Here is a 21585-nt window from a genome sequence, read left to right as displayed (position 1 = left end):
ACAGAGCACCAGAAGAGGCTGCTTGTCTCTTCCTCTGCTGCCACCTGACCTGCTGCTGCTGTAGGAGAAGGGCTCATTTGCTGAGCTTTGTTTCTGCTGTCTTAGGAGGAAACACATTTTTCCTTTGCCTGTAAAAGGTCTGGATGAAGAATTCTATCATAGAATAAATTAAGTTGGAAAATATGTCTGAGATCCTCAAGTCCAACCATCAATCCAGCACCACCTTCACCATTAAACCATGTCCTCAAGTGCACCATCCACAAGTTTTTTGAACAATTGCAGGGATGGTGACTCCACCACTCCCCTGGGCATCCAGTTCCAATGCTTTACAACCCATTTCATTAAAAAAAAAAAAGTCCCAATGTTAAATTTAAACTTCTGCTGATACAACTTGAGGCCATTTTCTCTCATCTTGTCACTTTTTACTTGTGAGAAGAGACCGACCTCCAGCTGGCTACAACCCCCTTTCAGGGAAGGTCTCCCCCCAGCCTCCTTTTCTCCAGATTAAACACCCCCATCGTAAGATTTGTATTCTAGCCCCTACACCAGCTTTATAAAGCTAAAATTCTACCAGATTAAAGCAGTAGTGCTCAGTGTGGCCACTGCCTCTATTTTTTTTTTTTTGATAAAAGCTTCCCACACTCCAGTGACAGTAGCCCTTTGTCCCTTTGGCTTAAAATCCCCAAGTCCTGTCTGTGGTGACTGTCATCATACTAATTGAGGAACAATCCTAAGAAATTTGCCCCATTTTCAAATTATTTTGGAAAAAGGACAGTTGTCTTGTGGGAACCAGCTGGACCAAGAGTTATATCTCAGTGCAGCAGAAAGCAATCCTTACATTCTCCTCAGGCAAGCTGTCAGAGACTCACTCACCCAACTTTTCTTCTTTTGTGTGTGCATGTATTTTTAAAGAAGCATTGCTCAAAATGTGTTTTTTCTGACTTATCTTACCCCATGCAAACTTAGAAGTTTTCTGTATTTTATGAAATAAACCCACCAGGCACAGCTCCATTTTGAAAACAGCTTTTCATTAAGGTGTGACTCTCCCCTGCCTTGCTCTCAGAGCTGCTAACCTTACTTTTGGCATGTCTCTGAATTTGGAAGATAGTATCATGAGTCTGGCTGTTGTCTGCCAGTACAATTTTTACACCTTCAGTATCTGGCTCTGATAATTAGAAAATACCAGTGTGTCTTCAGTGAGGAGCTTCTCATGGAACAGCCTGGAGCTGGAACAAGACCCCAAGGCACCTTGATGCACATGCTATGGGAGTCCCAGGCTTGCTTGGCAGAGGGCTCACCCTGAGGGTGGGATTAGGGGGGTGCCATGTAACCCTTCCCACTCTTGGAAGAGGCCAGCTGGCTTTAGGAGGCAGCTCTTCCTCAGGGTGAAACCTGGTGCCATTGGGACTGTGCCACCTGCTGTGCTGCTGCCACCCTCCTCACTTAGACTGTGAGATGTGGCACACTGCCGCCCCTGCCCCAGGGTTGAGGGCAAAACCTGCTGAGATTTGCTTGTTTTGAAAAGTATCTCTTTCACAACCCCTCATCCCTACAAAGGGAACCCATCTAAATTTGCCTTTGTTACGTTTGTATCTGATCAGGCTTCAGTTGACAACTCTGGTTCTTGGAGCTGGAAATTCTGTTATTAGGGCACTGACACTTTTCTGAATATTAAAAACCTCTTGCTTTTATAGCTGTCAGAATCAATCTTTCAGATCTCCCCCTCCAGCTGCTGTGCTCTCTTGTGAGCTGATTGCTACTCCTGGGCAGGTAAGTGTTGGCATTATTTTACCTGGCACCAACAATATTGACTTCCAAGGAAAGGAGGGTGTTTCTGCATCTTGGATCAAGTCCTGTGTTTTGTTTTTGATACTCTCTTATGTCAGAAAAAAAAAAATGCTGCATAACACTTTCCCCTTTCTCCAAGAGAGAATAGGGTCGTGCTCAGTAACCTTGAGTATAGACCTGTCGTATCGAGTGAGCTCATTAGAGCTTGATCTGCTCATTACCTGGAGACTGTTGAAGGCAAGACCAAAATATTTCAGAATTCAGCGAGGGCAGCATGCATCCCTCTGAGAGAGCGGGAATGTTGTTCAGCACATGTATTTGAATTGATTGCTGAAGCTGACATCTGCTTTCTGAGGTTTGCAAAGCTTGTGGCTTCTCATAATCTGTAAAACACATGGCATTTGTATGAGGTTTGTCAGTGATAGTTCCCTTACCCAAAACCAACAGGACTCTTCCTGTGTAGCAGAGCCCTTTCCTTAGAGCCATCAGTCATCACTGTCTAAGAGTCTATCTGAAAGTGGGTGAAAGTAAAATTTTCTTTCTTACTCTTCCCTTCCCCAAGGAAATTCTTTCATAGGTGTGACAGCCCTTCCCAGTCCACTTATAGCTCCCATTGAATTTCAACTTCCTGTTCAGAATTGTTAGGATACGAGAAAGTTAAGAAGATGTTCTTCCTCAAAGGCCACAGGACGAGGGATCCTTGTCACCAGTACATGGTGAAAATTTTCAGACTTGATGAGTGATCTTTATGACATGCAGTAGGCACCCAGAGAATGTCTTGGGTGTTGAGAGTTAAAGTTGGTTTGGATTTTTTTTCAGGAGGTGCAGAACAAAGCCACAGCACTGGCATTAACATTAAAGATGTCCTTCAGCCTGGCCAGCTGGCTATTTTAGGAGGCATAAGTGATGTAAACATCATGGCAGAGAGACTGAAACACTTGTGGTTTAACCCCAGCCAGCAACTGAGCACCACTCTCTCACTCCCCCACCAGTGGGACTGGGGGGAGAATTGGAACAGTAAAAGCTGGAAAACTCATGGGCTGTGATAAAGACAATTTAATAGGGAAAGCAAAAGCCAAGCACACAAACAAAACAAGGAAATAATTTCCTGCTTCCCACGGACAGGCAGGTGTTCAGTTATCTCCCAAGAGAGCAGGGCCCCGTCACAGGCAGTGGTGACTTAAGAAGGCCCTCAACATCACCCCAAGTGTCCCCCCTTCCTCCTTGTTCCCCAAACTTTATATACTGAACATGATGTCACGTGGTCTGGAACATCCCATGGGTCAGTTGGGGGGCACCTCTCCTGGCTGTGTCTCCTCCCAGCTTCCCATGGACTCCCAGTCTTCTCACCACCATGGCAGTATGAAAACCACCCAAAACACAGCCCCATACTGGCCCAAATCAGACACCACTTCAAATGGAGTACTGTTTATGCAGGATCATGCTACCCTTCTCAGTGGGTGACTTCATAGTTCCCCATCACTTGTGGGATTTGTATCTTTATCTAAACAGGATGGAGATTTGTCGCTTGGCTTCTTTCACCAGGATGCTGTAGGTGCACACTGAGGACCGGTGTGTTAGCAGGGCTGTGCCACAGCATCCTGAATGGCCAGAGTTACATCCTTTGGGTTTAGCTGAACAGAGATGAGCCTTTCCTTAAGGTGGTGACTTGGTTTCTGATCTTACCTGAAGTTAAACAAGGTGCTGACTGACGTGGTTATATTTTCATTGCTTGACCCATCAAAGGAGACAGTGGCAGGGAAAGGACACAAGTAACTTTCAGATGACACTGCATTAATTTGTAGCAATGCTGGAATTTCTGTGGAGATGCTTCCTAAAGATGTTGCAGGCAACCGGCAAAGGCTCTGCTTGTTCTTTCCCAGAACCAGAGACAGATGCTGTAAAATGGAGTAATTAAATGTGTTGATTTCTTGTAAAAAATGGCTACTGTAGTTCATTTAATAGTTTGGGGGTAAGAGGGATCTTTAAACATATCTTCACTCTCTGTAATTTGAAGGTGGCCTTTTTTCTCTTTTTTTTTGGCGTTGGTTTGTGGAGGGTTTTTTGGGTTTTTGGTTTTTTTTTTCTTTTTAAAGCACAAGGTTTATTTAAGAACTTTGTAGGCAAAAAATATTTTATGATGCCAAACATCCTCTGTTGTGTGTTCAGAGCAGGACTTTCTTTGCTCTTCAGCTCAAAGTGCTTTAGACAGAATGGGAGAAGGACATGGGGGAGAATTGTGTTGTACTTAGTGGAATTAGAATAAGCCCACAAGCACATGGTTTGTACTTGTTAATTCCAAGAGCCTGAATCTGATCTCACTCCTACTAATCGCTAAAGGGATTATTCCTGGTTTACACCATCCTGAATGAAATCAGAATCTGGCCCTGAAAGCCTGTTTGTACTTCAGACATTGTCTCAAGGCAGCTGACCTGCAAATATGAAAAGGAAACCTGACTTCCCGTGGGTTAACTGTTTAAATTTGTCAAGCTAAGTTGAGTACAGCTTGTTTGACAGGGAAATGGTACTGCAAAACCTCAGGCTAGAACCCATTTACCTCTATTGGACTAATAGGAGGTAATCAGAGAATCCTTTTTGGTGCAAAACAGTGCTCTGTATTTGCACCTTTCATGTGAGGATATTAAATAACTACTTCATTGCACTTCTGGAAGCTGTTCAGCCAGACAAATCTCTTTAATGACCTGCCGTGACTCTGGTTGCTAGCAGTGAAGCAAAAATAAGTTAGTACATTGAGTCTCTGGTCATGAGTGGCATCTGTAAGAAGAGGTCTGCAACCTAGAACAGTGTGAAGCTGTTAGATGAAAATACTGGGGTTTCTGGAAAAAAGGCTATGTCATACTTAGCTGCTGAGAAGAAAACTGATTTTTATTAGTGCAGGTTCAGTTAGTGTTCGCTGAGACAGGTACCAAAAGCAAATTTACAGTTTCAGGGTGGGAAAGCACAGGTTACCTTTAAGTCATCATGCCAACTCCTTTATGGCCCCAAATTAGTATTCTTTTTGTTCATGTTTTGGTTGTCTGCATGCTCATTTTTAAAGCTGTGTTTATATTGCAATTAAGGGAAAGTTGAAAACATCTTTTCACAGGGCTGCTCTAAAGGAAACTGGTATATTATTATATACCTGTGCATACTCTCAAATGAATACATCACTTTTGTCATTCTGCAAAGCACAATTTTGGTGTAGTGACACATTTGCACAGCGTTTGAACATACTAAATGCAGCCATACAGTGGGAACCAGATGGGCAGCCTCATGCAATGGCCCACCTATTTCCTTTTAGATTTTGTTCTTGAATTCTGTTATCAGCTGAAATTTCTTAGTGACTGTCTCTTTGCCATGTCAATTTGAGATGCTCCAAGCTTTAGACCACAGTAGTTGATGACTGTGGATGGTCCTGTCTTTATGGGCTGTAGGATGCCCACAACCCATGATTCACCCAGCACAATGGAAAAAACACTGAACTCTGGGACATTTACCAAAAAGACTCAGTATAGGAAGACTTTGCTCACACTGCTTCAGTTATCCCATGCAAACAACTGCTCCTGCTGTGGAGCTGAGCTGCTTTTTCCTTTCCAACCTGAAAGCATGGTTATGACGTTAAATATATTGAACCAAATTTGGCATACACAATCATTTGTCTGGAAAATACCCTTAATTTTCCTTACAATAAGTAAGAAAGTCTTCTACTTCCTCAAAGGTGTATTTAGTTTTACTGCTAGCCACTCCAGGTTGTTAGCCAGGATGTAAACCCTGCCTGCCTATCAGCAGAGACTAGAGGAGCTAATGACTGTATTCCTGGAGGTGAGACTTCATTGATTCAAGCTGAAACAGCTGGTGAGCAATGCTCTGAGGAGTTTGCATTAGAATAAAAAACCCAGTTGGCTTTGTGTCTATAGTTTATATGAGGAATCCAGAAAACTCTGTAGTGACATCTCTGCATTTTTCTGTTTTCCAAAAAATAATCATCATCATCATCTCAGGTCCACATCTCTCTACTTTTCTGTATTTACCTGATATAAACCAGAGTAAGTGCCATGTAAACAAATGTGGGATTTACTGGGGGAATGAGAACTCATGGTTAATCTCACACTCTTCAGCAAAGCTCTCCTTTCCTTCCGTATTGTCTCTGCAGCAATGTGTGCATCAACCTGGGTCCTCCTGAGTGAAAAAGAGTGATACTGCACCTTCTTTTAAGCTTTTGCTGTTTTATTGAATCAAATTCTCTAAAAATTCTCTCCATCTATATATCCACTGTAGGGTAAGAGACATTTTTCCCTGTTTGTCTCTGCTCTCTGCTGGTCCCATGAAGTTTGTTGTCACAGCAGATGTAAAGGTGGAGAGATTTTAAAATGCTGCATATACCAGATATAAAATCTACTGCCTTGCTAAACTGGTTAATGTTGCTTAGCTGACATTTCTGCAGTGTAGGAAAAGCTGCATATTACTGGCCAAGTACTTTGTAATTTTCTCTTATTTCTAAAATGGATGCCAGCAATTGGAAATATTGAGCAATTTTTAATTGAAGTGATATGATCAGTTGGTGATTAGTTTTTGGAGTGCCTTGGATGTATGGTATGTTGAAGAGACAAGCCATCTGGAGCAGGGCTGTGGTTTAGCTGCTGTAATGAGTACCCATGCACTGCAGTGCCAAAATGACCAGGTTTATTACATCGATGAAGATCTTGAGTAATTCAATTCATTTTCACAGATCTAAATGAACTAAAATGAGAGCATAATTTGGCCTGAAGTTTAAGTTTGATGCTCTTAATTATTAAACCAAGGATCATCAATGCGTTTTCCACTATGCTTAAAATAACCAGCCACAGCAAATCAGGATGTTGAGTTCCTTCTTCTGCCTGCAGCTTTTACCAAATGTACCATGGCCAGGATTTCGGCACGTTTTGCCTGGATGGCCAGTGTGACTTCATTAGGTGCTTCTTGTATTTGCTGCTCCTCTGACCTACAAGCATCACACTCTGCCTCTGACCTTGGGGATAGGCAGGGGAGAAGAATCATAGAACCACAGAATGATTTGGGTTGGAAAGGACCTTCAGAAGTCATCTAGTCCCACCCCCCTGCAATGTGCAGGGACATCTTCCACTAGATCAGGTTGCTCAGAGCCCAGTCTATGCTGACCTGTGGTGTTTCCAGGTGTGGAGCACCCAGCACTGCTCTGGGCAGCCTGCTGCACTAATGCTCTCACTCCTGGGGATTACTGGGCAGATGAGTCCCACCATAAATCCCTGATAGTCACAGAGTTTACAGCTTGCAGTGCTGCAGAGTACCTGCAGCAGCCCTGTTTGTGTTGCCAGGCTTGTAGCTGCTGGACTTAATTACTCCAAAATGAAGACTGATTTTTGGTATCACACCAAAATTTATCTCCCTCTTCCTGAAATTTTCATTACACAGTCTTTTTTGCTGAAGTCTGGTCAGTCATGGTGATGCACAGCCCTGAAACTTGAATCTGAAGTGCTGCCCTGTTTTCAGCATATCAAGGAGTGTTTGGAGCAGTGAGGGTTACTCAAGGAAGTGACTGGAAGTGGCTGAAAGAAAAAAAAAAAAAAACAACCAGAAAGCAAACAACCTTTGAGAATGCTTTGATCTAAAATCAAATATCTGCACCAAGGAGGCAGTGTATTTTTAGGAAGAGGGCACAGGCTGCATGTAAGTAGATGCATTCTATTTGATGTGCCGAGATCAAGGTGTTGGAGTCTTTAACTACTCATCTGGCCATCTTATATTGTGTTTTCCCTCTTAATTTTTCCCTTGTGTTTTAAAATTGTTTTTCCCACTTGTTCTGTGAGACATTCTTATGCAAAGCCAAGTCTCCTGCAACTCAAGCAAGCTTGTTTGAATCACAACAAGAGCAAAGATGTGTCAGAGTTTTAGTTTTTAATAAAAACACATCACTTATTTCCTTTTTTTTTCTCCCCAAGCTTGTTATTAAGTGAACAGTACTCTAATGAAGCATTTAAAGGAGAAAACAAAACAAAACAATTTCTATATCCTCTAGATTGTTCCCAAATCCCTGAATGAAAAATTATTTAGAGATTAAAGCCCCTGCTGTTTCTTGTGTCATTGCAAAGCAATAATGAGCAGAACTTGAAAAGCTCTGCTCTCTCCTGGTTTGGAGTACCAGCTTCTATCACAGCATCAAACAGCCATGCCAGCACTTTTTCAAGGTACCAGATGATTAAGTTTCACAGCAGATTCTCCCCTGATTTAATGCTGCTAATGACGATGTGAATGAGACTTACAGTATAAGCACAAGTTTGAAATCTCAGCTTCAGCATTGGAGCTTAAACAATCTGTACAGGAAGAGGCTGTGTGAATGTAAGCATCAGAGTTTAAAATTGTCAAGTTTTCCAGTTTTTATTGCAATTTCCCCAAAGGCACGCAATCCACAGCAGACCCAGGAATAAATTGCAGGAATCAGGTTCTTGCTGTAAACAGGGACAAGTGGCATGCCCTGAGCACTGGCACATGATGAGCAAGCCTGTGGTCTCTCACTCAGCAAGAGGTGAGTCACTTGGGTAATTCCTGCTTTAAACAGCAGACTGGATTCATGCTTCAAGCAGCCTCAGACAGCCAAAGAGGAATAAACTTCAGGTTAAAACCTTGTGTTTTGTGTCATTGCCACCTTCTCCTTCCTTTTTACCCTTGCAGTGACAGTGTGTCAGAGGGTAACAATGGGAAGAGGAGCTTTGCTGCATGTGGGAATAATAAAAACCAGCAAGGTCTACACTGTGAGGTCCCAATCTGCAACAAGAGAAATAGAGCACTTGTCTTGCCTTCTGATGTACAGGAAAGAAAAACAGAGGCAGGTTTAGATGGAATTTTAACTAAATAGTTTCAGGTTTTGCAAGCTATTTAACGTACTGGATGGGAAAATGAATGGATTATTTACTGTGAGGGTGAGGGGACACTGGAACAGGCTGCCCAGAGAAGCTGTGGATGTCACATTCCTGGAAGAGTTCAAGGCCAGGTTGGCTGGGGCTGTGACTACTAACCCACTCTAATGGAAGGTGTCCCTGCCCCTGGCAGGGGTTTGGAACAAGAATATCTCAAAGATCCCTTCCACCCCAAGCCATTCTGTGGTTAGTAGCTCCTGGTACCTAGCAGACATGGTCACGGATGACAATATGTGGTTGACAGTGTGCTGAGAGTAGATGTTCCTCAGCAGGATCTGCTGTCACTGTGGCAAAGATGTGGGACATTGTTTGAGGCATTATCCAAGTGGGATGCTGCCGCCCGCCTGCCGTGAGAGCAGAGCTGAGATCCAGCCAGGATGACCCTTGAGCAGAGAAGGGTGCATTGATGCTGGAGTGAATCAGCCCAGGTGCACAGCAGTGCCCCATGGGATGGGAGTTGGGAGAGCTGCCAGGCCCAAAGTATCTGCAAAGGTGTCATCCTTTTAAGCAGAAAGCCTTGGTGGCTTGAGGAGTTTCTGCTGCCCAGGCAGCTCCATGACCTGAGGTGCTGTACATTCTGCAGTGACCCTGGTGACCAGAGATGTTGTTCTCCTACTGTACTAGACATGCAGTGATGGAGAGTGGAGGGAGCTGCCACCATGGAACTCTTCTTTGGCAGGATGAAGCCTGTCAGTGTTTTATCTCTGTCTCCTCTTGGTCCCAGTGCTGGGAATGGGGGTTGAAATGTGGCAATTTCACCCGTGCCAGGGAAGGTGTTTTTAGGTTTTCAGGGCTTCCTGAACATTGCAGCTTCAGTACATTTTGTCCCCAGACAAGTCTTTATTCTTCATTTCCGCAGCTTTTCAGGCAAGGCGGCTCAGAGCACTGTCCTCCCGGGTGTCCAGGGTTGGTGGTGAGGACAGAAAGGCACAAGAGAAAGCTGTCAATTGGAGCCAGTGGTCAGAGAAGCCAAGAAAACAAACAGCTAGGAAAAACACCTGGCTTCTGGGACTCATTTCCTTAAGAAGCAAAGTAGAGAGCAAAAACATGTGGGATGACTAAAATATGAAGGAAAACCGTGCTCATGTTTGGCGACAAGCCCTGCCTTTCAGCACTGACAGTAGGGCTTGGTTTCTCCATCTTGCTCCAGGGTTAGGACATACGTGGCTCTCATGGACAGGACTCCCACTCCATCTGCCCCTTCTCCTTGCTGCTGGCTGACAGAGCCACTGGCAGAATCAATATTGGGAATAATACCCTGCTGTGACCCCATAATTTAAAAACAATTTTGCAGAAACAAGTCCCAGAGGGACTTGGTTTTGTTTTAAGAATACTCTAGATTCCCTCAATCAGGAGGAAACTGCTCTCCTTATGAAATGAAAGGCAGTGAGTGCATGGAGGACAGGCGTGGTACAAGGTGGACGCTGTTCATGTTCCTTTTGGAACAAGGAGAGTTTTCCTGTGCTAGAACTTCCTTAGAGTGCAGATCAGTGTTGGGTACATTTGACAGAGTACAAGCATCTGCAGAGCATGTGCTGCTGTCAGACCTGGTAGTCTGTCCTCCTTTTATGGGTCACAATGAGAAACAGGTACTTTAATATGTAATTTGTAACATTTAGAGGAGGCATTGGAAAAATAGGCTCTGGAGGTGGGACTTCCTCCGTGCTGACAGTTCAAGAAGCCTTGATGAGTTGCTCTGGCGTTGAGGTGTGACGTGAGATCAGATGGGTCCTGCCCCAGCACAGCTGGGAGTGAGATCCTATTAACATCTTAGCTGGGGATGCAAGTGCCAGAGGGCAGAGGCTGGGGTGTCTAAATGAGGGAGCTAATGCTGGGTCTGTGATTACCTTCCTCTGTGGAGAGCTGAAGCACCAAGGTAGTGCCCATCCACCTGATGGGAGACTTTCAGAGCCCAAACACCACTGAGTTGTCTGCACCTTAATGAAAGTCAGTGAGGGGCATGCTGCCTTGCTTTTTTTATGTAATTAAAAAAACCCAAACCAACAAAAAACATATATATATGTGTGTGTATGTTATCTATCTAACACATAGGTGTTCCTTTTAGACAAATGTGGAAGAGATGAAGAAGCTTCGTTATGGTCCAAAATGAACAGGATCTGTTCTTCTTTCTGTAGAAAGTAAAAAAAAACCAAATCACTGGCCTTGTTGACTGAGATGTGTGCTGCAGAACTGAGGACTCAGACTGTTTTCCATAAAACCTAATGCATGAAACAGAGTCAATACCCAAATACTCAGTTGTTCTCAGATCCATGGCTCAGCTGAAAACTGCTGCCTTCCTGCTGCCTACACCTGTACACAGTCATGGATAGGTGGTCCAGACTGACCCGATCCCAAGTGCCCACACATCCAGTGACTGAACCCTTTTCAAAGTGCTTTTTTTCCACATGAGGGAACGTCTTCCTCAAGTATTTATTACTTTGCCTTGTCCCCTGATTGAAAGGATGCTGTGAGCCCTCTGCACAGGGCAAGTGTTTAGGTGTTCTTTTTTTTTTCTCAAATGAAAGAATAGCAACATTCAAGTTCCAGTGGAGCGATGAGGCTTCATCAAAGTCTAGTTCACCCTGAAACTTGTGAGTTTTGAGTAAACCAGAAGAGCAGGGTTTCTGATACACCAGGTGCTGTGTCTCATGTCTGGGCTGTATTGCTGCCTCCATAGGGTTAAGGAGGAAATGGCTCTTCCTGCCTGAAAAGGCCTTTCATAACATTCTGCTGGTCTTTTGGAGCACCAGCTGCTGGTGATAACCTGAGGATGGAATTTCTCCTGTACAACCATCTGAACAGTTGTAATTTCAGTGGCAATTTCCCTTTGCTCACACTGCTCAAATGCACTTTTCTGATGATTTGTATCAGGGGATTCATTGGCTCCTTTTTCAGCAGGACAGCTCTGCTGTGCATGCAAGTCAGTGTTGATATAATTATAACACATTTGTCTTTAATTTGATAGCCCATTGCTCTCACGTGTGTTCACTGACACTGCAAAAGTGTCCTTTTAGGTGGCTTTTGTCAGGAAGGGATGAGGGGATGCAGAATTGAAATTTGTTTAGTAAAGAAACATTATTTCTGTTCTCTGTTAACAGCTAAGCATGTAAAAGAATAAAGCCAAAAATACTGGTCAGTCATAGAGAAGTAAAAGAAGCAATGCTTTCCAAATGCAGCTGAGGGATGTGAAAACATGATTCATTTTCAGAAGATTTTGTATTGTAATTCTGCATCACACCTCTGGCTCTCAACACTCTGCTCTCTGTCTCTGTGTGTTCAGCTCATAATATTCTGATTATTTGTCACTAGCTGGGCAGCTATAGCCTTAGTTATGATGTGATCTAAAATCCCCTAAGGACACCAAAATACTTGAAGACAAGGAAAGATGTTTCTAAATAGCACATGATATAGCTGGAAAATCTGACCACAGAAAGCCCAGATGTCTGCTAGAGGCACTATTTTCTTAATTACCTAATTTTGGATACTTAAGGAAGTGTGTTAAAAATAAATAAAACTAAGTTGTGGGATGTTCTTTTGAGGTCTGACATGACTGGTATGGATGATCCTTAGACATTCAGATGCTTCCAGAAAAAACAAAGTATGGCCACTGTATGCCATTTTAGCATGTTGATTATGTTATTTATTTATTTAACTCTGGAAGCTTTTAAATCAAAAGTTGCATTTCAGGTTGGGGAATACTAAGTCTGTTTTGCAATGATGCTTTCCTTATTTGCAAGGTTTTTGCTGAACCTTTTATGAATATTTGACTTTGCAGAAACCCCCAAATTCCCATCCACCCATGTGCAGCTTTGCTCTGAGGTGCTTTTCTGGTGCTCTGGCTGCCCTTTCTCAGTGTCACGCCTCAGGGAGTCACAACTTCCCAGCACAAAGCACTTGCCCTGTAGTTCTGCTTTTGCTTTGTTGTATTCTAGTTTTTTTTTTTAACTTTTCCCCCTCTGACCTGCTGCTGATGACCTTGCTGAACCTCTGTCCTGATCCGTATCTTATGCTACCCTGAAATATCATGCACAGGAAGCATCTGGCTGTTCCCCTGCTGTATGGGGCATTCTTTCAGCGGATTATCTCTGTTTCATTCTGCTTCGTTCTGGCACAAAGCCTGCAAAAGTCATTTGACAAACCTAAGCTCTCTGCAGATCCAGATCATCCATCTCTCGCCACTCCCAAGACGCCAGCGATTCCCGCGGTGTCCACCTGCTCGGAGCTGGCTGCCTTGGGGACGTGGGCATTTGTCAGGTTTGCTTTTTCCCCTTCTCATTGCTTTGTCAGTCATTCCCCCTAGAAAAGGAACTGCAAGTTGCTAGGAGAAGGTGAATCAAAATGTGTTCAACTTTGGGAAGTGAAGTGTGTGATGGAGATGGGATTTTTAAACATCTACTGACAGTCTTCATGGTGGCAAGGAAGGGGTGTATTTCTCAAAAGCTTCTGGCTTCTGCACTTGCAGATTTCCCATTGAGAGGGAAGTTAACTTTGGTTTTGCAGGTGCAAGAGAAAACAAGTGTTTGTGGCTTCCTTCCGATTTTACACTGTCTTTTCCTTTTTTAAAATAAATTTTGCTCAGCTGCTATGCACAGCCCTGGCAGGTACCCAGCCCCCTTTGTGTTTCTTTGTTGAGTCAACAAGAAATCCAGCCAGAGGGGAACAGCTTAATGGTCTGTAGTAATCATCCATCCAAACTCCTGGCTACAATCTTCATCTCTCCAGCCTGTGTAGCTCCTTTCCTCCTAAAGGGGAACCATTTGTGTCCTTGTTGTGCCTTGGTGAGTGTTCAAGGCCAGGTTGAATGAAGCTTAGAACAACCTGGTCTAGTGGAAAGTGTCCCTGCTTGCAGCAGGGGGCTGGAATGGGATGATCTTTAAGTGTCCTTCCACCCCAAACCACTCTGATTGTTGATCACGAGTAGTGCAGGTGATGTTGGTGCAGCATAAAATGGCTGGGACCCCTGGGATCCCCACATCCTTGGTGAAGTGTGTGCCTAACATGTTCCCTTTTGGAAAATCAGGAGAACCTTCAGTTGGGATGTAATACCTTTTTCCAGGCTAAAATATAATCTGCTCAGTTCCAGATAAATGGGTTTCACTTTGATGCTGCAGGTCTTGTGCGTTATTGCTGTGTTGATGAGATTAATGATGTTGTCATGGTCATCTTAGTGGTGTTTCACTAAAATTCCTCCTTTTCAGGTTGAGTAGCAATGTGGGAATCTCTCCCTTCATGTTCTAATTTTTTTTTCTGACTTTCCTATTAGCAAGATAAGCATTGAGGTGTGATTCCCAGCACTGAGACCAGAAGGTCTGTTCAAAGAATTCAAAACCTCATGGTTCCTGAGGGTCTACTGAAGGGTTTTTAATATTTGGGGCTGCACCAAACCACTCAGAATAAGCTGCAAGGAACAAAAGCCTCTGAGAAGTGTACTTATTCATTATTGTGTACAGTCATACATTAAAAAGTTTAATACTTGCTTGCAGACTGGGTGACAGGGACTCCATTTGCGCTGTGTTTGCCTCTTAATCATTATGATAATTTTTTATACATCATCTCTAAAAGGCAGATTAAGTCCAACCATGACAAAACCTCCCATGGCATTGCTGCTGAGATCTGCCCAATAAAAGCAGCACTGGGTTTATTTTAATTTTTTTTTTTTTTTGAGGCAAAGTTCTTATTTACCTATTATCAAGCCATGCAATTACTTAAAGACATTATTCTTCTGCTCAGTGATGAAATAAGCCCTGAAGTCACACCAATGAGGTCACCCAGGTACCTCCAAATGCAGTGCCTGAGTGTAGCAGCAGTTTGCTGCTTGCAGCTGGTGCTGTGCCCTGGAAGCAGCACTCATATAGAGTGAGAGATATATATCTCATATGAGTGAGATATATATATATATTTATATCTCACTCATATATAGTGAAATGCTGTTTGGCTGGGGCAGTTCCCAGGCAGGGTGTGTGGCATGCTGAGGCTGTGCTGCTCTCAGCATCACGGAAATCCTGAAGTGAGCGATGCCTCTCGGGTCAGCACACGAGCAGGAGCAGGGCAGACATCCTGACAGAGACCAGACAGCGCTGTTTCGTTCACAGCACACTTCTTGTGAACTGCAAGAATTCATTTTCCCTTTTGGGGCCCCTGAGCTTGAGTTTCAAAACGAGAACCATATTTTGAGCTCTTTGTTCCGATAGAAAGTCAGCTCCTCATCCCTGCTGAAACCCTCTCAGTGCTGCAAAGGTGTAAAAATAAGCCAGGCTCCGGCTCATGCCTTAAATGTCGTGTTTTGTGTTTTCCAGATTGGCTCTTTTGGTGGGTCCTGTGCCCCGTGCAGGCTGTGGCTGAGCAGGGGAGGTCCTGCAGTCCTGTCACACTGTGCTGAGTGTGGCTCCTCTCCCTGCACAACTCCTTCAGCTCATTTCGTGTGAGATCTCTCTCTTCCAAGTGAGTAAACCACAGATGCAACTTCCTGCAAAATTACCAACTTTTACGGAACACTTATGGCTCCCTGCGAGGTCTCCTCCTCCGCTCCCACTGTGCTGCTGCTTTTCTGAAGGCAAATTAAACAGATCTATTCCAATCTGACTGAAGCCATTGAGTTACTTAAACAGATTGACCTGACTTGGGCTTATCAATTTCTTTAATGAGGTGTCCCCTGCAACTTCTGCTTGGCTTTTTGCCATCCTTCTCATTAAAAAATTTATTTTGGAATCTCTTTGTTCCAGGTGGAGTCATTGCCAAATAGTTGGCTGGGTATATGCCTGACCCTTACCCCCTAATAATGCTTTAATTTTCATTTTTAAATCTAGCAAAGGCACTGTGAAATTACCTTGCTTATAGATGTATGATTTGGAAAATGTTTTAACACTAAGTGAGGAGCAGCAGTGAAGAGGGTGCTTCTTTCCTCTGGCTCCATGGAAATAATCCTGCATAACAGAAAGAGTTTCACAATTAAAATGCTGGCTTTTGCAGCCTGGGTGAGATGTCTTTTTATGGTCACCTTTTAAAACAACAACAGTGACCAATTCCACCCAGGCTGGAGGGATAATGATTTCCCATTGAAACTTCTTTATGAAATTGAACCTTTAGGATCAAATGGTGGATCACCTACACCCAAAGTGCAGGGGGAAAAATAAAAACCATTGTTGATTTGTAGAAAAACTGGTGTGCTTCTTTGGGATGAGTATGCATCAAAAATGGTTGGATTAATCCAGATTTACTCCAATAAAACTGTATTCTGTCCTTGAGCATCCCCCCTGGGCACATCTTCCTTGATGCTGATGGTCCTTCCCCTAAAGCTGTTAAATTGGCTGATGTTTCGTGATTGTTTTGGTCTTTTCCTTGAGCCATTAAGGTCATTTATGTATTGTACATCAGTCAAGGCCAGATCCTCCATGTGTGCATGAAGTCACAGCTGTTTGAAGGCCTTACTCAGGCCACAAGGACAATGCCTGTTTTGTACTCCAGATCCTTCAACTCGAAGGATCAACTTCACCCAAAAGTACTTCCCAAGTTCTTCCTCCTCTCCAAAAAAAAGTAACAAGCAGTGCTGGCTGTCTTCTTTCAGGTCACAGATTATTAATCACTCAGGTGTAACCTTGACCAGAGGCCCCAGTGGTGGGAAGGGAGGATGTCCTTCAGTCTTCCTCTCAACAAAACTTTCTGCAGCCCATCTTGTCCATGTATGTTGAGCACAAGACATACAATGTGGGAACTCCAAGGAAGCACAGGCAGAGAGAGAAATGAGTGATTTTTGGGTGCCTGCTGCATGCAGCCATGAGGTATAGGGCAAATGCTCCCTCTACCAAGGTGCAGTGTGCAGGGACATCACACCAGGGAACATTACTACTGCTACTGCTGCTTTAGGTTTGTGTTTTTTTTACTATTAAGACAAAGTCTCTGTAGAGTTTAGGTGCCAGTGTGGGAAGAGGGCTACTGACCAGAAGGGGTTTGATGCACAAGTTTGCACCAAGGCATCTTCTTGTTGTTGTCTCTCTGACTCTTTTCCAGAGCAGAGTCCAGAGTTCCATCTGAGCTGACTGAGTTTAGCAGGAACTGGTTTTGCCTTCATCTTCTGCATGTTCTGGGTGTCTTCGTGGGGGCAGGTTCCCAGCTCCACTGAAGTGTTCCATTCTTTCATCCTGGTAGAAATAAATCCAACTCATGCAAAGTTGCTGCAGAAGAAAAGCCTTCTGCCCTGGCCAATAAACCACTTCTGCTCCTGTCCCTCCTGCTTCAGCCAGCCAGCCTTGCTGCTGACAGTATTTTCATCTCAAATGCACAGTCAGAAAAGCAGGGCAGGGAAACCCAAGATATATCTTGGAAAATAGATACCTTCTATGCAGAAATACATCTCATTCCCAGACAGAGAGAGGAGGAGGAGGGTGTGTGGCTGTGGGCCCTGGAGCCCAGTGGGATGGAGGGAAGTGGGGGCATCCCAGTGGCATTAGTGAGGACACTGTTTCAGATCCCAGCAGCGTGCTCCAGCCTCCTGGCTGCAGAGCACAGTCACAGTATTTATTACTGACTGCTACTGGATTTTTACAAAACTGATTCAGCAGGGCATCTGCATCTGCACTATTTAAGGGAGTGGGGAATGACCGTGTGGTTACAAAGTTAGATGTGTGCTTAAGTGTCTTGCTGAACTGGTGTTAATTTAGAGAAAATAAATAGATGCTTCCTGGCTTGAGTCTGGGGCCAGCATGTGCAACCTGATTAGATTTAGGGTGTTTCAGTTCTGAGTGCCTGACTTAAGATACCTCAACACACAAGTTAATAAAAAAAAAACATGAACACCCACAAGAAAAGCAGAGCCTTAATGGCACTGAACCATATCCAGCACTCGTTTACAGAGGGATTTCCAAGGTGTGCAGTCCAAGCAGTTGGATAGTGAATGTAAAGTTGTCCAGAGGACCATGTATATTGAATTTGCAGAAGTATTGTTGAGCTGTGGTTAGAATGACCACAGATAGAGCCGATGTGACTCAAATAATCAGGTAACAGTCTGTATGGAAGCCATAAGAGTTTGGAGAAGGTGTTTTTTGTGTGTGCCCAGTGGGCCTGATCCTGCATTCCTGTGCTGGTTCTGAGGAACTGACCATTAAAATCAAAGAGGTTTTTGACTGACTAAGGAGTTCAGACTGTATTGCTGTGGATTTTAGTTCCTTCCATTCATTTTCCTTTGATTATGAGTACAATGCTTTATTTTTGCACAGTGTAGTATTTTATTAAAGGCACATTTGTAGCTAATAATATTTATGAAGAGGCAGCTTTGACTGAAACTGCATCTGAATGTCACTTGAATAATGAATGGGAATGCCATATAGCCATTAAAATTTCAACAATGATAACTGTATGTCTGTTAGAGTCCCCTTTTTGATGGATATGGCCAGCAGCCATTAAAATACAGTGAGAATCCTTGTTCACAGTCCCATAATGGGTGATAATCACACTCTTGATAAGAATTTGCAGCTTAAGATACCAATTTTACAAAAGGGATTTATTGCAGCTAACAGCAGCTCTGAAGATGAAAATGTAACCATCATTCAGTTCTACTTTTACCTTTTTTTTTTTTTTTAAATCTCATGTATGTAAAGAAAGGATTTTACTTCCCCATCACTCTCTGGAGGTGGTTTCCTGCTGGCCCTTATTATAACTTTCTCATTTTTTGAATATAAAATGTTAGCCAATATCCCCACTGGTTTAAAAGAAAAGAAAACCAAACTTTTCATCCTATTTTTAACACAGAGGGTTTGTAGAATTTAGAAATAGATGTGGCCTACTGTGTCATACAGTCAATTTTCTACACCCCTCCATTATTTCTTGCAAGCCTTCACGTTTCTGGGCTTTTTAATGTTTATAGATGCATTGCTGCTGCAGCTGTTCTCCAGCTCAGTGACGTGTGGATGTCACTAGGCTCTAACAAGGAGACTCATGTGGCACTTTGAAGTTGGAGGAAAATAGGGAAAAATCTTCTTAATAGAATCTATCCCAGAAAGTGACTTTGCTTAGCTTACAGTAAATATGGGGTGCTTCAAAAAGTGTATTAACTGTAGAGTAACTGTTTTCCTGGACCTACAAAGCTGATGCAAGAGGCAGTGTAGTACAGTGGCTGAGATGACTGACAGGTTTATATTCTGCTTTTTGACCTTCAAAAAGTCACTTAATCAAGCTTTTCCTTTCCCCCCTCATCCCTTCTGCAGAGCAGGGTTTATCTGAGCAGAAAGTGCTTACTAAGCATCAATTGAACACCTACTGTGCCAGGACCCTGAGCTTTATCTCTCAAGCCTGGTCAAATCCAAAATAATAGGTTGGTCTTCTGAAGAAATAGGTTGTTGAAAGAATCATGTAGGCTTGGGTTTTCGACTGGCACAAAAAACTGGATTTCTTAAGGATTTGGCAAGCTGAGTTTAGCTTTCCTTCTATAATTATGGATATAGTTTGTTGACTTTGCTGATTCTTTACCTCCATTCCTGTGTTCAGTTCCGATCTGGCAGCAGGAGCTGGAAGGCTCACATCCTTCTGCATTAAACAGGGTGCAATGCCTAATTATTATCATGATTAAATTTGGTGATTAAGTGATCTGTAATTGTGTGTAAGCTCAGACATCCCAAGATATTCCTCAAAGCCATGGTGGCTGATCATCTGGTCAGGGCTGGGGTGTCACTGTGTTGATTAAATCTTACTTTAAGGAGAAGCTGGTTCATATCTCTGCAAACACTTAAAGCTCTGTGGAATTTTGCTGCATTTCTCTTTGCTGAGCAATACGTAAAAATACATCAAGTGCAAGTCTAGATAAGTAATAAATGTCAAGAAAGTATCAATAGAAGGATGTATTTGTAAAATAAATTAATGGCTCCTTGTTTAATTTAAGAGGACAGAAAAATATCACATTCATGATAAATTTCTGAAGTACAAAAAAAAAGAGAAAATAAATATATGCCAATATTATAACTTCCTCTTCATGACTAAAGCTATGGCATTTTTAAAGCCAGGAATGAAGCAATTTTAGGTGTGATTCAATTGAAATCTCTGCCTTTCTCTGTCCTCTTGGAATAAATCAGCCATGCATTTTAAATTTTCCTCCTTTCATATGCTATGGGATATTGATAAAAAATGATAATAACAAAAAAGCAATGCCTTTTATAGCAAAGAAAAGGCAGTCTGGTAGTCAAATGTTTTTCAAGCTTGGTGCAACTTGGACTGAAAGACTGGAATATCACCTAGTAATAAGTTTGTGGAGATGAAATCCACTTGGATAATAAGTACAGAGCTATGCAACTTGACAGGCTGAGTCCTAAAGGGCAGCAGTCTTGGATCCAATAGTCTCTCTCATTTTGAATAATTGCTGTGCAACACAGAATCAAACATTTATTGCTGAGTACAGGTGCATTTGCTCTCCCTGGTGACCCTCTATAAGCAAATGTGCAAGACGATTTTATTACCAGGAATGCAATTCACACAAACTGTTTGCTTTAGAGAATTAAATAAACCCAGACAAAGGACAGTCAATACTGTTGTTTTACCTTCTTGCATTTAAATGCCGCCTCCTGCATGGTTCAATAGCAAGCTGGAAGGCAGAGGGGTTCTGTGTAATGATTCATGTGAAGAAATTTACCTTTGAGGAAAAGGCACAAGAGCACCAAAATCAAGGGGTTACTTTGCTGTAGACACATTCAGAGTATCAGCTTCATCTGAGGCTGCTGTGATTGATGACTAGTGAGAATTCGGTTGACTGGAGAAATCTTGGCTAAAAAATTTGTTTCCAAACTAGAATGGCCGAGTAGTGGCAAAGCTTTGATTTTGCTGCCAATGCAGCATTTGAAGAGTGAAACCATATTTGTGGCTGTGGTTGAAAGAGCTTCTAGGAGACATTTGAACCCATGCCATGAATTTTTGGACTAGGAGCATTTTTCAGTGCAAGGGAAAATGACATCTCGGAGCAGCACTTGCCTGAGGAGGGGCTGTGATCAGTCCTGCCTTTGGGCAGAGCCTTCCCTGAGACCCGTAATTCTTCAGTGCAATTAAAAATAAAGGCATCTGGTGCCTGGCTTGTAGTGATGACAACACATTGCACGGCTGTGGAGGGACATTAGGAGCCATTTAAAGTGCCAATTAGTACCTTAGTCATCATTCTACTGTATTTGTGCAGTGTTGACTGTCCCTTGCTAGGACAAAATTAGACCAAGCAGAGTCAGAAAGGTTCATACCTTTGGTCTTCTCCTTTCTATCAGCTTATGAGCACAAGAGGGCTAAGGCATCCCAAGCCTTTGTTGTCTTCATAGACCCCTGAGAACTCCATTGAGAGGTACAGATCCAACACAACACCCTGGACTCTCAAATCTTGTAATTGCTTGCATTCAGATACAGGCTGGTGTTCTCTCCCCCAGCACTGTGTTTTGTACAGTGATAAGTTAAAGAGAAGCACTATAAAAGATATCTTGGACATGACTGATAGCACCTCATGGAAGCAAGAGTAAATACTGAAATGCTGATTTATCTTTCCAAGACCAGCAGCTGGGCTTTTTATGAGACTTGGAACTAAGGAATATAAACACTGGGTGACAGCCACAGTAGGACTGACTACTCAGACTGCACCTCCAGTCTATCCAGTTATTAAGAGCCAGCACAGAGCAGTGCAGAGAAGCCATCAGAACATTGCAGAAGTCCTCAGCTGTTGCAGATCTGTTTGTGGGGCAGGGATGAGATCTCCTAGGGCTCAGTCCCAGCTGGTATTCTGGTGTGCTCATCCTCTGCAGGGCTCAGCCCCATGGAGCACAAGCATCACAGGCATGGGATGAAAACCATCATGGACCATTTTCTGTGCGTCTAACCCTGGATTTGGAGCAACAGATGTTGTCCCAAGCAA

The 21585-nt window shown here is 43.1% G+C and overlaps 1 protein-coding gene across 2 annotated transcripts in view; it reads left to right on the top strand.

Moving 5' to 3' along the window:
* The window catches only part of ST3GAL1 (ST3 beta-galactoside alpha-2,3-sialyltransferase 1), a 76974-nt gene that overhangs the window by 9848 nt on the left and 45541 nt on the right, over nucleotides 1-21585 (top strand). The window contains exon 2 of one of the 2 annotated variants that reach the window (XM_058833358.1): nucleotides 15017-15161. The exons of the other annotated variant lie outside the window; for it this stretch is intronic. The gene's annotated coding sequence lies outside the window, so the exon portion shown is untranslated. The remainder of the gene's footprint in view (nucleotides 1-15016; nucleotides 15162-21585) is intronic. 2 annotated transcript variants of the gene reach the window in all.

This window comes from Poecile atricapillus, chromosome 2, assembly GCF_030490865.1.
Source record: "Poecile atricapillus isolate bPoeAtr1 chromosome 2, bPoeAtr1.hap1, whole genome shotgun sequence".
NCBI classification, from domain to species: domain Eukaryota; kingdom Metazoa; phylum Chordata; class Aves; order Passeriformes; family Paridae; genus Poecile; species Poecile atricapillus.
This window is presented reverse-complemented; position numbering and strand designations above follow the sequence as displayed.